The sequence below is a fragment of the Ornithodoros turicata genome, unplaced genomic scaffold, assembly GCF_037126465.1.
Source record: "Ornithodoros turicata isolate Travis unplaced genomic scaffold, ASM3712646v1 Chromosome16, whole genome shotgun sequence".
Taxonomy (NCBI): Eukaryota; Metazoa; Arthropoda; class Arachnida; order Ixodida; family Argasidae; genus Ornithodoros; species Ornithodoros turicata.
In genome coordinates, this window is record NW_026999320.1 from 194,519 (window position 1) to 207,985 (window position 13,467).

The window sequence follows — 13,467 nt, forward strand, 5'->3', positions numbered from 1 at the left end:
GAGGAAATCAACAGACACAACTAATGCATCATGCATACGTAATTCCCAACTCACAGAATATCAATCGAGTGATCACCTGAGAGAAAGTATAAAAATAATTAATTCAGACAAATCATTTATAAGCAAGCAGAGTGAATACCCCACAGAGTCTGTACAGAAATCTGCCTTTTACAATGAACAGTCAGGATCAGCCAGTCGATTCAAACAATAAAGCGAGAGATGGAAGCCGACGACCATAATCTCCACCGCACACCCATGTCAGGATAGGGAGGGGAGGATTCTCGCGCGGTCTTGTACACAGTCATTGAACACACAGTCATTGAACACACAGTCATTGAACGCACACGTCTTTTTCTTACACCACAAATATTATTTGTAAATCAAGTTCCATAATTCTCATGCGGGATATTAGTAACATTCTAAGCCCGATAGCATGAAATATTTTAAAACAATAAAATGAGCACAGATATGCTTGTAATTAAGCGTAGACGCACACTTGAATATGCACAGATTTTGCACTGGAAGTCATGGGAAGATGTGACAAAAAATGCTTCGAAAAAGAAGAGCCTCGAAATGATTCCATTGTCATTGTATTTCAGTACGTCCTAGACATGGTCCCACTCGGAGATATGGTAGAAATTACAGAATTGAAGGTGCAAGAATTTGTACGCCGAGTCTGCAATAGCTATAAAAATATCTGCGCCACTGACCACTGGGATTCATTGCGGAGTTATTGAGATCCCCTAAAGAAGAACTCTGGAGTACTGGAGTACTTAGAACTGGAGTACTCAAGACCAGATGTACTTGTAATCATTGCAAAGGGCATTGAATTCATCAAGAAGGCAGTGAGATCAAATGATCATATACAAGCGGTCTATATAGCATGATTCATTACGAATTTGTTGAAATCTGACAATTGACATGGAAAGTACATCAAAAATCTTATTACGTGATGTGTTCCACAACCACTCCTACGTACTTATTTTCTTCTACCAGTTCTTACAATGATGGCGAATGAGCACAAGTTCAATATTGTTGTACAAGGTCTGCTGTATGATCAATTATTGAAACTCAACGAACATATCAATTGCGGTGGGCCATCGGACGATTTTTGTGTTGGTCATATTTTGTTGCAATGTGTCGTTGCCAGGGGGCAGCACTTGCCGTTTTAGTTTTGTGCTCGCGGATCTCGAGACACGCCATCTCGTTTTTCTATTCTCGGCTCACTTTCGTTCTTGGCCTGTCTCATTAAACGAGCCTGATCCCCTCGACTCCGAGTCTGCGTCCCTGTTTGCTTCTACCGTCTTACAGCTCCTGCACAACAGGTTATGGGCCCAGGACACCTAGGACTGTGACTCGACGACGACTGTCACTGACCAAGCGCATCTTTGCGGAGAAGCAAGTGAGAAGTTGGGACAAGGAGAGCGGCGGAGAGACATGGCGCTCTCAGACGATAGCGCTCTCAGGATACCGAAACTGACTTCGGAAAACTATCACGCTTGGGCGATTAGAGCAAAAGCAGCGCTGGTGCAGAAGAGCTGTTGGGAGGCAGTGGACCCCGGCTACATAGACGCTCAGATGACTACCGACGAAAGGAGGACCAACAACAAGGCCCTCACATTCCTCTTCCTCGTGGTTGAGGACAGTTACATGGACGATATCGGGGCCTGTACCTCCGCCAAAGCCGCATGGGATATTCTGCGGGAGATCCATACGAAGTATGGTCTACTACATATCCTGCAACTTCTACGGGACTTCGTCAACGTGAGGAAGAAGCGCGAAGAACCGATGAAGGAGTATTTGAGCAGGCTAATGGGTTTGCACAGAAAACTCTCCAATGGCGACTTCGAGAGGCATAAGGCGCGGACATCATGACAAAGGCTCTAACAGGCAAGAAAACTCATCATCATTGTGAACGTCTTGGCCTACATGAACTCTTGCGTGTGAGCTGAAGGTAGCGACGACTCATTGAGGGGGAGTGTTGGTCATATTTTGTTGCAATGTGTCGTTGCCAGGGGGCAGCACTTGCCGTTTTAGTTTTGTGCTCGCGGATCTCGAGACATGCCGTCTCGTTTTTCTATTCTCGGCTCACTTTCGTTCTTGGCCTGTCTCATTAAACGAGCCTGATCCCCTCGACTGCGAGTCTGCGTCCCTGTTTGCTTCTACCGTCTTACGGCTCCTGCACAACATTTTGTTCAATACTCTCTTCTACACTATTAAAGAATCCTCATACAAAAAAGGAAACATCAATAAAAAAAAATGCGCAAGTTCGTGGCAGCTAAGTGCAATTTACTGCAGCGATACAAATACGGCGACAACGTATCGATTGCATTATTCAACGCTGGATTCAAGCGACCCATAATAAGACATCACTATATGATGCATTATCAATTCATCAATCTAGACCACAAACGAAAACTTCAGAGTTTCGGATAGGACAATTGTCATTTATAAAAATAAACATATCTATAACTGAAATAATACATGTGACTTCTTTGTCATCACTATAATGAATATTATGCATCGCAACGAAAACAGATTGAGTGCGATTGTATTTACAATGGTTAGTTTGAGAGCAATAATTGCTAAGGAAGCGAATATTCCACACTTGCGCAAGAATTATCATATGGAATCAGAGCTGACAATCAAACAGGTTTTACCCGACTACACTCTGTACAAATTCAACATCGGAAGGATAGAATTGACGGAGAAGCATCGGTCATCGAAATTTAGAGGCATGATACATCTACGATGAAAGATGAAAGTCACTGAAAAGGCACGCCAGCTGTAAGACTCGAACCCATATCTTCTGGATTACCAGTCCAGGGCTCTACCAATTGAGCTAAGCTAAAACACCTTCTCAGCGACTTCCAGGGTGCGTCATCTAAAGGGACAGACCAGTCACTCCCTCTGACTGATCCTCCTTTCACTCTTACATTTTTGCTCACTCATACAGACATTCATACGACAGGGATCGACGCAAGCGGCAACTGTTGAACAAGACAGAACTGATGTTCTGAGGCTGGAACAACATAGAAGGGACAAATACATACAAAGCCTCAAATTGCCTAAGAAATCAACAATGAAGGATGAAAGTCACTGAAAAGGTTAGCCAGCTGTGGGACTCGAACCCACATCTTCTGGATTACCAGTTCAGGACTCTACCAACTGAGCTAAGCTAACACGCCTTCTCAGCGACTTTCAGGGTGCGCCATCTGAAAGGACAAAGCAGTCACTCTCTTTAACTCATCCTCCTTTCACTCTTATATTTTTGCTCACTCGTACACACATTCATTTGCGTCGATCCCTGTCGTATGTCGTATACATTTTGGGAGAACCGATTCACACAATTGTCATCAGAAATGTTTAACCAATATAGAATGAGTCATGCATAAGCACAGCAGCACAGCAGCAATGGAAGATATGTAACATTAATTATTATAAAGATATATTCCTTTTGCAAACTTAATCAGTATAAGCAGCGCAGGTCACACATTAACGTAGATCATTTATTCAATTCACAAAACGTACCTGAGGTGCCCCGAAGACATACTGAAAAACTACCGCCGTATTCATAATCACCGTAGTGTCACCATACGGGCACTACAAATGGAAAGGGCATGCTGTATTTTTTAGGTTTTTAGCTCATATTGAGATAAAACGCAAACTGCACACCAAAGATCATTTTCTTGTTTACATTTTCGAAGTCAAAATTGAACACACTTTCTTACAATTTTCTTCAAGATATAGATTAAAAAGTTGTACATATAGTCAGACATCCAATAAAAGGCATTTGATTGTGCATTAAATGTTAACATTTATTGGATCACTTCCAGGAGAAGCTATGTAAAGTGGAGACTACCACACATGAGTAAGTGTTTAATGAAATATTGAACGGGTCTTGCAATTTATGAACTGAGTTGTAGAAATTGTAATTCCACAATACGCAAGCTTTAGCTTGCCGACTTTGACACACGAAGGTTTTTATTAGTCTTTCGCGATGACAGACAATGTAGAAAATATCAAACTCTTGCATTAACTTCTCTGTCATCGCGAACGTCTTCTTAAAACATTCGTGTATCAAACTGAGCGAGCTAAAGCTTGCATAGTGTGAAATTACACTTTCTACAGCTCATTTCGTCAATTGCAACACCCGTTCAAACTTTAGCATTCAATGCACAATAGAATGTCTTGTATAGGATGTCTTACTATATGTACAACTTTTTAATATATGTCTAACAAAACTGTTGAAAATGATGATGATGATGATTCCGAGTTTAATGGCGCAACGGCAGCTTGGAGGGAAACAAGAAAATTATCTTTGGTGTGGAGCTTGCGTTTTACCTCATTATGAGCTGAAAACCTATAGAATTAAACTATGCCCTTTCCATTCGTAGTGCCGTATGCTATGACACTATGAATGGGGTGATAGTTCTTCTGTATGTGTTCGGGGAACCTCAGGTACATTTTATGAACTGGATAAATTATCTACGTTGATATGTGACCTGTGCTGCTTATAATCATTAGGTTTGTAAAAGGAATATCTCCTTATTATAATTAACATAACATATCTTCCACTGGGTGCATACATGGTGCATGGTGCTCATCCTCATTGTATATTGGTTCAACATTTCTGATGGCAATTGCTTGATTCGCTTCTCCCAAAACCTGATTGCCAGTTAGAACTTATCTCATAATCGTTTGTGTGCAGAGTGTTACGAGTATTGTGTGATCAGAATTGTAGACTCCGTCTTCCGTCATGTCTGTAAAATCCCCCATTTGCATCGCAGCATTTGTTGTCAACATATATGTTGTCAGAAGATGTTATACACATTCTTTCAATTATACATTTGTCGTTGCTCAAGAATAAGAGAACAAGAGAGCTATTCCAGCTGGTTTCGAAATATACACACTGTGCAATTTAATTCACGAACTATTAAAAGTTATTCACGAAAGATTAGTGATCCTCTTTTGTAAACAAATATTTATGTATCATGCCTCTAAATTTCAATGACCGGTCCTTCTCCGTCTGTTCTGTATTTCGGATGTTGAATTTCTACAGAGAATAGTCGGGTAAAACCTATTTGATTGTCAGCTCTGATTCCAAATGAGAATTCTTGCACATGGTGTGGAATATTCGTTTCCTTAGTAATCATTGCTCTCAAGCTAACCATTCTAAACGCAATCGCAATCAGTCTGTTTTCGTTGCGATGCATTCAATTCGTTATAGTGATGACAAAGAAATTACATGTATTATTTCAGGTATACACTTGTTTATTTTGATAAATTTCAGTTGTCCTATCCCAAACTCTGAAGTTCTCGTTTGTTGTATTGATTGATGAATTGAGAATGCATCCTATAGTGATGTCTTATTATGGGTCGCATGAATCCAGCGTTGATTAATGCAATCGATACGTTGTCGCCGTATTTGTATCGCTTCAGTAACTTGCACTTGTACAATCTCTTATTGATGTTTCCTTTGTTTGTATGAAGATTCTTGAATGGCGTACAAGAGAGTATTAGATCAGAATCGTTCGGTGGTCCACCACAGTTGATATATTCCTTGAGTTTCAATAAGGGATGATACATCAGATCTTGTACAACAATACTCAACTTCTGCTCATTCGCCGTCGTTGCAAGAACTGCTAGAAGAAAATAAGTGCGTAGCCGCGGCGGTGGAATGCATCACGTGGTAAGATTTTTTATGGACTCTCCATGTGAATAGTAATTTCAACAATTCTATAATGAATCGTGCGATATAGACTGTATGTATATGATCAATTGATCTCACTGCTTTCTTGATGAATGCAATGCCCTTTGCAATGATTGCAATTACATATGGGCTTGAGTACGTCAATTCTTTGCGAACCGATCTCAAAAGCTCGACCATCAATCCCAGTGGTTCTTCCGATGCTGATGTGCAGATATTTTTATAATTATTGTAGATTAGGCATACAAATTTCTGCACCTTCGATTGTGTAATTTCTACCATATATCCGAATACGACCATGTCTCGAACGTGCTGAAATGCAGTGATAATGGAATCATTTTGAGGCTCTTCTTTTTCGAAGAAGTTGTTCATGACATTTTCTCATGACTTATGGTAACGAGTGCAATATCTCTTCAATGTAGAGCAATTGTCTTTTCTGTTTTCAAGTGTGCGTCTACACTTAATTAAAAGCATATATGGGATCATTTTATTGTTTAAAAATTTGTCATGCTATCGGGTTCAGAATGTTATTAATATCTCGCCCGAGTTGCCATGAAAATTATGGAAATTGATTTGAAAATATTTGATGTCTAAGAAGAAAGGTGTGTTTTGAATGACTCTGTGTACAAGGCCGCGCGAGAATCCCCCTCCCCTAACTTGACGTTGGTACGGGGTGGAGTTTAGGGTCGTCGGCATCCATCTCTTGCTGTATTGTTTGAATCCACTGGTTGAGCCTGATGTCTCATTGAAAAAGACAAGCTTCTGTGCCGATTCTGTGGTGTATTCACGCTGCTTGCTTAGAAATGATTTGTCTGAATTATTGTTTTTACTTTGTTTCAGGTGTTCACTCGATTGATATTCTGTGAGTTGGCTGTATGCATGACGTATTAGTTCTGTCCGTTGATTTCCTCTGTACGGAAACGTTTAAATAGTTATCGCTCGCTTAGAAAAATGACTGCCTGAAATGTCTTCTATTTGTTTCAGTTGTTCACTATATTGATATTAATAAAAATAATTTCTCAGTTGGGAACACCTTATATTTCTGAGTTGCATTTCAGATATGTTGTTTCTGTGCGATTCATCTATGTACAACTTTCTCTTGCAAGATATTACAAAAAGTTGAAGTACGCTATTTGCAACGCTTCTAGTTTTGATTGAGTATTGTTTCGCTAATGTTAGCATAAGATTTATCGCGTGCTTGGAAAATGCTCGTCTAAAACTAGTTCTTGTTGTGTTCCTCAGAATCGAATAATGCAACATCTATTTGCGATAATTGTACAATAAAATATATCGCCTAGCGTGTCTGACCTTGAGAGCACCCTGTTCGCTGAAAGAAGGAAAAGGAATATATATCCACCCCTTGGAATGACAAAACAGGCGCAGTTGCTTCGCTTTGGTTGTATACATAGAGGGATAAGGTCACCTCCCAAGCAGCACAATGTACTGAAAGTCGAATGCATTAGGGGTGGACGGGTAAGTGGAAGTCCTTGAACAGACTCGTGAAGCTAAAGAACATTGATAAGACACATACCGCCCACCCCTATTGCACTCGACTTTCAGTATATTGTGCTACTTGGGCTGGCTTTGAGGAAAAGGGTGAAAAGCAAACAGCCTTTCTCATCGTACCATGTCTATTTTCTGTGTGTTGGAAACCTCCATCAATGTAAGGTTTGTAGATTTGTAGTCACAATGATGATTTTATGATGGTTCAAATGGCAGATTATTTTCCTCTGTTGTATACGTGTTGGAGGATGTGGCGCTTAGAGCGTTCCGCTGTTTTTCAGCGTTAAGTCTGTGCTAGTCACAGTTGGAACTTTGTAATGTTTCTCGTTTTGATAGATTGTTTTGCCAATATTTTCCTGTATGCATATGTTGTTTGCCCGTTGGATAATGCGCAGGTCCGGCTCTTTATTAGTGCTAGCTGTTGATCGTGTTGTGTTGATTTTCATTATTTCCTTACATCTGTGCTATTCACTTAATAAGAAATTGATTTATTAAAAGTTGTGTCATGTTCAAAGAAGACATTATAAAACTTAGATTTCATGTCGTGCTCGAAATTATTTACAACGCTTAATAAAAACATGATAGTTAGGAAAATGTTAGTATTGCAATAAAGGTGATGACGTCTCAGACTTTTTATAATGCTACAATTTTGATTGTAATCGAATTAAGGTTCACTTCGTCAACTAGGTGTGGTGTCCTTTGATATAGATTTTAATTCCTCTTGTGTTCGTATCGTCCCTCGGTGTTCAAGTCGTCTTTCATGGTTTCTGTTATGCATAACTTGTAATTGAAATTAAACCCCATATTGTTAGTGTCGCAATGAGTGTGGTCGTGTGTACTTTTTATAATAAAACTTTAAATTTTGATTGTTATCGCATTAATTAAGAATGTCTTCTTTGATTAAAAGTCACCTCCGTTTCACGTTCTGATAGAGCAATGTTTCGTTATTGTTTTCCTACATGTAACTGTTGTTTGCGTGTTGTAGGATGCGTCGGTTTTGTTTCTCATATAGTGCTAGCTATTGATTCTGTTGTGTTGATTCGAATTACTTCCTTACGTCTATGCTATTCATTTAAAAGAAACTGGCCACTCAAATTTGTGTCATGTTGGAATAAGGCATATTCAACTCCTTATATATTCCGCAACTCCGCATATTCCTCCTTCCCTATTGTTCTCGAAATTACTTAGATCTATCAGAACGTATAATTTTATGTATTATATATGTATGATTTAATTGAAATTAAAACTCCACTACTAAAACGATGGTGCTGACGTACAGAAATATTGTATGTTTATAATAAAACATGTAATTTTAATTGTAATCATATTGATTAAGAATACCTTCGTTGATTAAATGTGCTATTTGGGTTTAATTATGATTCATCAAAAAACTTGTGTGTATGATTATCATTAATAAAAAATATTGATAAAAAATAATAAATAAAATTAATAAAAATATTGTGTTCGAATCTTTCTGTGTGATACCTCTTCAATGCTGTTGCATCGTACCTGTAATAAGTAACTATATTCTTTTTCTGTATTTTCTATTACATGTGCTGTCTTGTGTTTTGTTTCTTCTGTTTCAGGTCGTGAAGGTTTTTTGGCTCGGTTTTTCTCCTTCACCTGATTGAAAATTGGCACAATTCCCAGCACTATAGCCATAATCATTGGCAATATAATTGGCTATAATAAATAAATTTCAATTTGTACTTTTGTGTATGACTCCTGTTTACATGAGGACTCGCTGTTGGGCACGTTGGTGACTATACATGAAGATCCAAAACACATGGTATTTTCGGCACCTTGCAAGCTCTCGGGCCTTTGTTCGAAAGTTGATCGTAGTAAGCCTAAAGTATCTTGTGGCAAGAGCCATCAGCACCAGTACGTTCGCTGTGCGGTGGGGGTAGTTTATGAGATCCCGCTCACATGCGATAGGGTGTACATTGGCCAGACCGGCCGGTGTGTTAACGACAGGGCCCGAGAGCATGAAAGGTCTTTGTCTAGTGCGGACACGCGTCATTTGCCTATGCATGTTACCAAATGTAAGTGTACTCCGCTATTTAGTCAGATAGTTGTGCTATCTAGGAGCAGAGATAAGGGTGCGCGGGAGTTATCTGAAGCGTTTTTTATCGGGGATAGAGGCGGTAGGTGTGTGAGCCAAACTTCTGTGTCTTTGTTATCGGGGGAGAGGAGGATGTTGTCGAGGCGGTAGTGATTGTGTATGTCTGAGCGTCTGCGCTTTTGGACCAAGGTGGGGTGACTGGGTTGGCGGCTGTGCGCCTGCGTACTGGTTTTTGTGTTATTAAACTGTTCGTTGGAGTCAGCGCCTGTCCTGTCCTCTCTTCCTCCGTCGTGTCTTCTCGCGCTGTGTTTTGGATCTTCATGTCCTGTTTACATGCATATGCATGTTATAAGCGCACGGGCAGTCCGCCGCCGATGCGCCGACCGCCGCGCGCTGAAAAAAAACTCGCGAGAGAAGTCGGCCGAGGTGTCAATAACCGCGCCTAACTTATTCCGCTTTTACTAGGGCCGCTATCTACACTACCAACAAGGCTAGGTATATTGCCGAGGAGAGCACCATCTAGGGATGTCACAAACATAAATGGAAACAGTAACGTCACTGACATGAAACTAGGAGTGTTCAGGTTCGAATCCTGGTGCACATATTGTCCCCCCTCCTTTGTCTCGCATGTTTGTATTCCGTATTTTCCAGTGCAACGGAAACTCGCTACAACTAACTCGTTAATGTAGCTACGCTACTTTTTTCGGTAACTTTTACCTTAACTTGTTCCGTTTTTCGATAACTTTATAAAAGTAACATGGGATAAGTTCCAGGTTTCTTAAGGTAGTTAAGGTTAATTCTTGTATAGAAATATCGTGCTTCTTCCATCGTCCTCCCTCTCTCATGAACAACAGCCACGTGCACGCCGTCGTACGTGCATTGCGCGTCTGACTCCGCTTGTCTGTGTTTGCGCAGTAACTGCTACACATTTAATGAGCTGCTATTAATCGATGAGCTTTTGAAAGGCTGAAGTATCTCAATTTAGTTGTCACCAGGAGACCCATTTAAGTTCCTCGTTCTACTTTCTTGTGTGACCTTCTCAATGGGTGCGTGTTGAATAGTGTGCCCTTAATTTCGCGCATGTATATGCCGAAACAGTTTTTTTTTCATGCACAGTATGTTTATGTAATTCAATTCGTTGTGCTGACAACTCTTCCTACGGCAGATGTTCTGTACCTACAATACAATACAATGCAAGCCTACAATATATAAATAAACCAATTTTGTTTTGGGTCCTACGTGAGAATGCTCAGATGGCGTTCATCGAGCGACGAGCAGTATGTTTCTAATTGCAGCTACGGCACCGTGTACTACGACCAAAAATTGGCACGGATCTACAAAATGTATGCAGAAGATGTGGCTTTCACAGCATAGTGGCGTTACCACTTGAGGCAATTTGACTCTCCCCACTGCGGGCACTGCGGTGTTGTTGAAGATCTAGAGCACATTCTTCTGCATTGTCCACACTACCAACCTTCCCGAACCGTACTCTCCGGATCCCTTACCGAGCTAGAATCTCGCCCCCTCTCTCACACAAAATTGGTTGGTCCCTGGCCACATCCAGCGCACCAACGCTCTGCCCTCAAGGCTCTCTTTAGCTTTTTGGACGCTATAGGACTTCGACCCTTATTGTGAAGGGGCTCATTATTTCATTCGCTGTATCACCACCAGCAATGGGTAGAGTATCGCCCCTGGCGATGAATCCCCCAGTCATCATTCCGTAATAAATGAGATTAAAACCACAAATTGCCCCACTAAAGAAGCACACACCCGGACAGAACACTATCTCCTGCGGACGTCCGAAATAGGTCCCAACGTTCATGTCCTCAACTGGATGTCAGGTGCACATCTATGGGAGCTACATGAATGGACGTCCCTCGCCGTACATCCGAAGATTTTTCGTAACGGCCGTTTGATGAATTGTCCGAATAGGATCCCTGACGGGATGTTACATGGAGCATTATCGCGGCGTGAGTTCGACTTACAATAAACCAACTGAATGCCTCACACCAAAAGCAGTAAGAAAGACGGATGTTACATCATAGTGTGTTAATATGCCAAGTGGTTCTTCACTCCACTGTTGTTGGTGTAAGCAATCGCATTCAACTTAAGCACCTCACCCTTTAGTTTGACTCGCAGGCAAACTGGACTCTCGGATTTGTGGAACCTCGCGAGACAAGCAATATAGAGTGTCTGTTTTCGCTTTGGAAAGGTATGCCACTGCCTCTCTAACTGATCTTCATGGTTCTAAGAGCTTGTATGTGTACGTCTTTATTTTTGCTTTTTAAAACTTCGTGCTCATTGTCTGTAATGAAAATACCAGAAACAAACAAAAACGAGCAACAGCGAAAGAAAGATGCAGTGGCTGAACTTGAAACGAAATGGCGAAAAAAAAATGCCTACAGGCCTAGTGAGAATCTGTTCTTACGCAGCAACCCAATAAAGTCGTATCAATAATAATGAGAAAATGCAGAGCCCTGAGCACGTACGCAGGTAAGTGCGTGCAACGTCCCGGCATCCTGTGAGGACAAACAACGGATATTTGTGGGAAGTCCAAACATGTGGCCACTTGGAGATGTGGGGGACAGCAGTATAGCGCCGTTACGCACAACAGCCACTTTTTCTAATCCAGTTCTAGGAATTTCTAATCCCCCACCACTCAATTCTAATCCAACACAAGCCAGTTCTAAGCCATCCGATTGGTGGTCCCACTTCGATTAACAGACCCCCTTTTTGGCCCCGCCTCTTCATGCTGAACGGTTCAAGCTGTCATTGATGACCCCACTTTGATTGACAGGCCCCCTTTTTGGCTCTGCCCATTCATGGTGATCCATCCAATGTCTACTTGATTGGCTATCCTTCATTGTCACCCTATCCATTCACGTACTCAGACACTCAAATGGTCTATTCTATTCATTTGTAAACCAAGTGGTTCGCTCAGGACATTCTATTCGATTAATTTCTAAGTCTACCCATAGGCCCCCCAAATTGCTCACCTCTCTATTGATCCAGGGACTCAATTTCTGAACCTAGTGATTGGATCAGGATTCTATTGGCTGCCTATTGTACGTGCTCCATATACTGATTGGTGAATTCCACTCACAGGTTACTCCCTCATATGCTTTCAACTGCTTATTGGTTCATAACTTCAACTGCAACATAGACAACCGCTCGTGGGTCAATTCCATTCATTTCTGGGCCAGCTCACAGGCCCCCAAATTGCATATTGGCTTGGGATGCTTTCTAGTTAAGCCAGGACAACGCTTCGGAACGGTAGGGACATAGAAAACACGGGAAATAGTTTTCAACGTTTCTTAAACACATCATGGCATTCTCAGAGAGATTGTAGTTCTCTCTGGGGGACTTCCAGGCACGCTAGACATTTCCGCCCACATCCATGGCGTTTTTCGCATAAGTACCATGTAGATCACCTAGGCGTTTGTCCTTCTCCGTCCACGGCCCAGTCCCAGACTGCACGAGAGAACAGCATGTCACACATGTCACAGAAGTATCAGTTCTCTTCCTGCACATCTTCTGGAGCAAAAAAAAGAACATTATGAGCTTCACTATTTACATCATCCATTTAAACTTACCATATTCACAGCTTCCGGAAGGGTAGGATTCGATGTCATTGCAGAGGTATCGCTTGTCGTCATATGCCATCAGACTTCTTTTGACGTTTCTGATGGTGTACATGCACTGTTTCTTTCCAACTATTGACACTTGCTCATTCGATATGCTCGTGTGGTTGAATAAGGTATCACAGTATTTCTCATGGAGGAGGTGTCGCGTACAATATTTTTCTTTACTCCTTTAGCTCCTGCAATTTGCTTTTCTCCAGCTAGTTTGATGGAGTACATTTTAGCTTTCAAGCGTATTAGTTCTTCGATAGGTACACTACCAGTTTCGCTTTTGAAAGCCCCAAGTCTCCCATGATTCTTTTCACTGTACCGTGGATGATCCCGGTCGAAGGAAGACAAATCTAAGTGGTCGTCGGTGATCGCTCGTAACTGATCTTCGTAGTCTTTGCAGAATAGGCCGAGGATCAGTAATCTGTGTCAAAGCAACAGGTAATCACTGGACAAGTGAGCTTAATCAACAGGGTTTCGTAGTACAATAAGTACATGGTTAATTTACTCAGTTCCAAAATTGTAAACACAATCTGGAGCGGGAAATCGGATCACACTTTTCT

At 41.3% G+C, this 13,467-nt stretch overlaps 1 protein-coding gene and 1 non-coding gene across 2 annotated transcripts in view; both read right to left on the reverse strand.

Annotated features, from left to right (window-relative positions):
• The window catches only part of LOC135372645 (sperm-specific sodium:proton exchanger-like), a 261,452-nt gene that overhangs the window by 54,179 nt on the left and 193,806 nt on the right, over positions 1–13,467 (reverse strand). The window lies entirely within an intron of this gene.
• Trnat-ggu (transfer RNA threonine (anticodon GGU)) lies at positions 3,111–3,183 on the reverse strand. Its single transcript has one exon. It is a non-coding gene; the product is annotated as a tRNA-Thr (tRNA).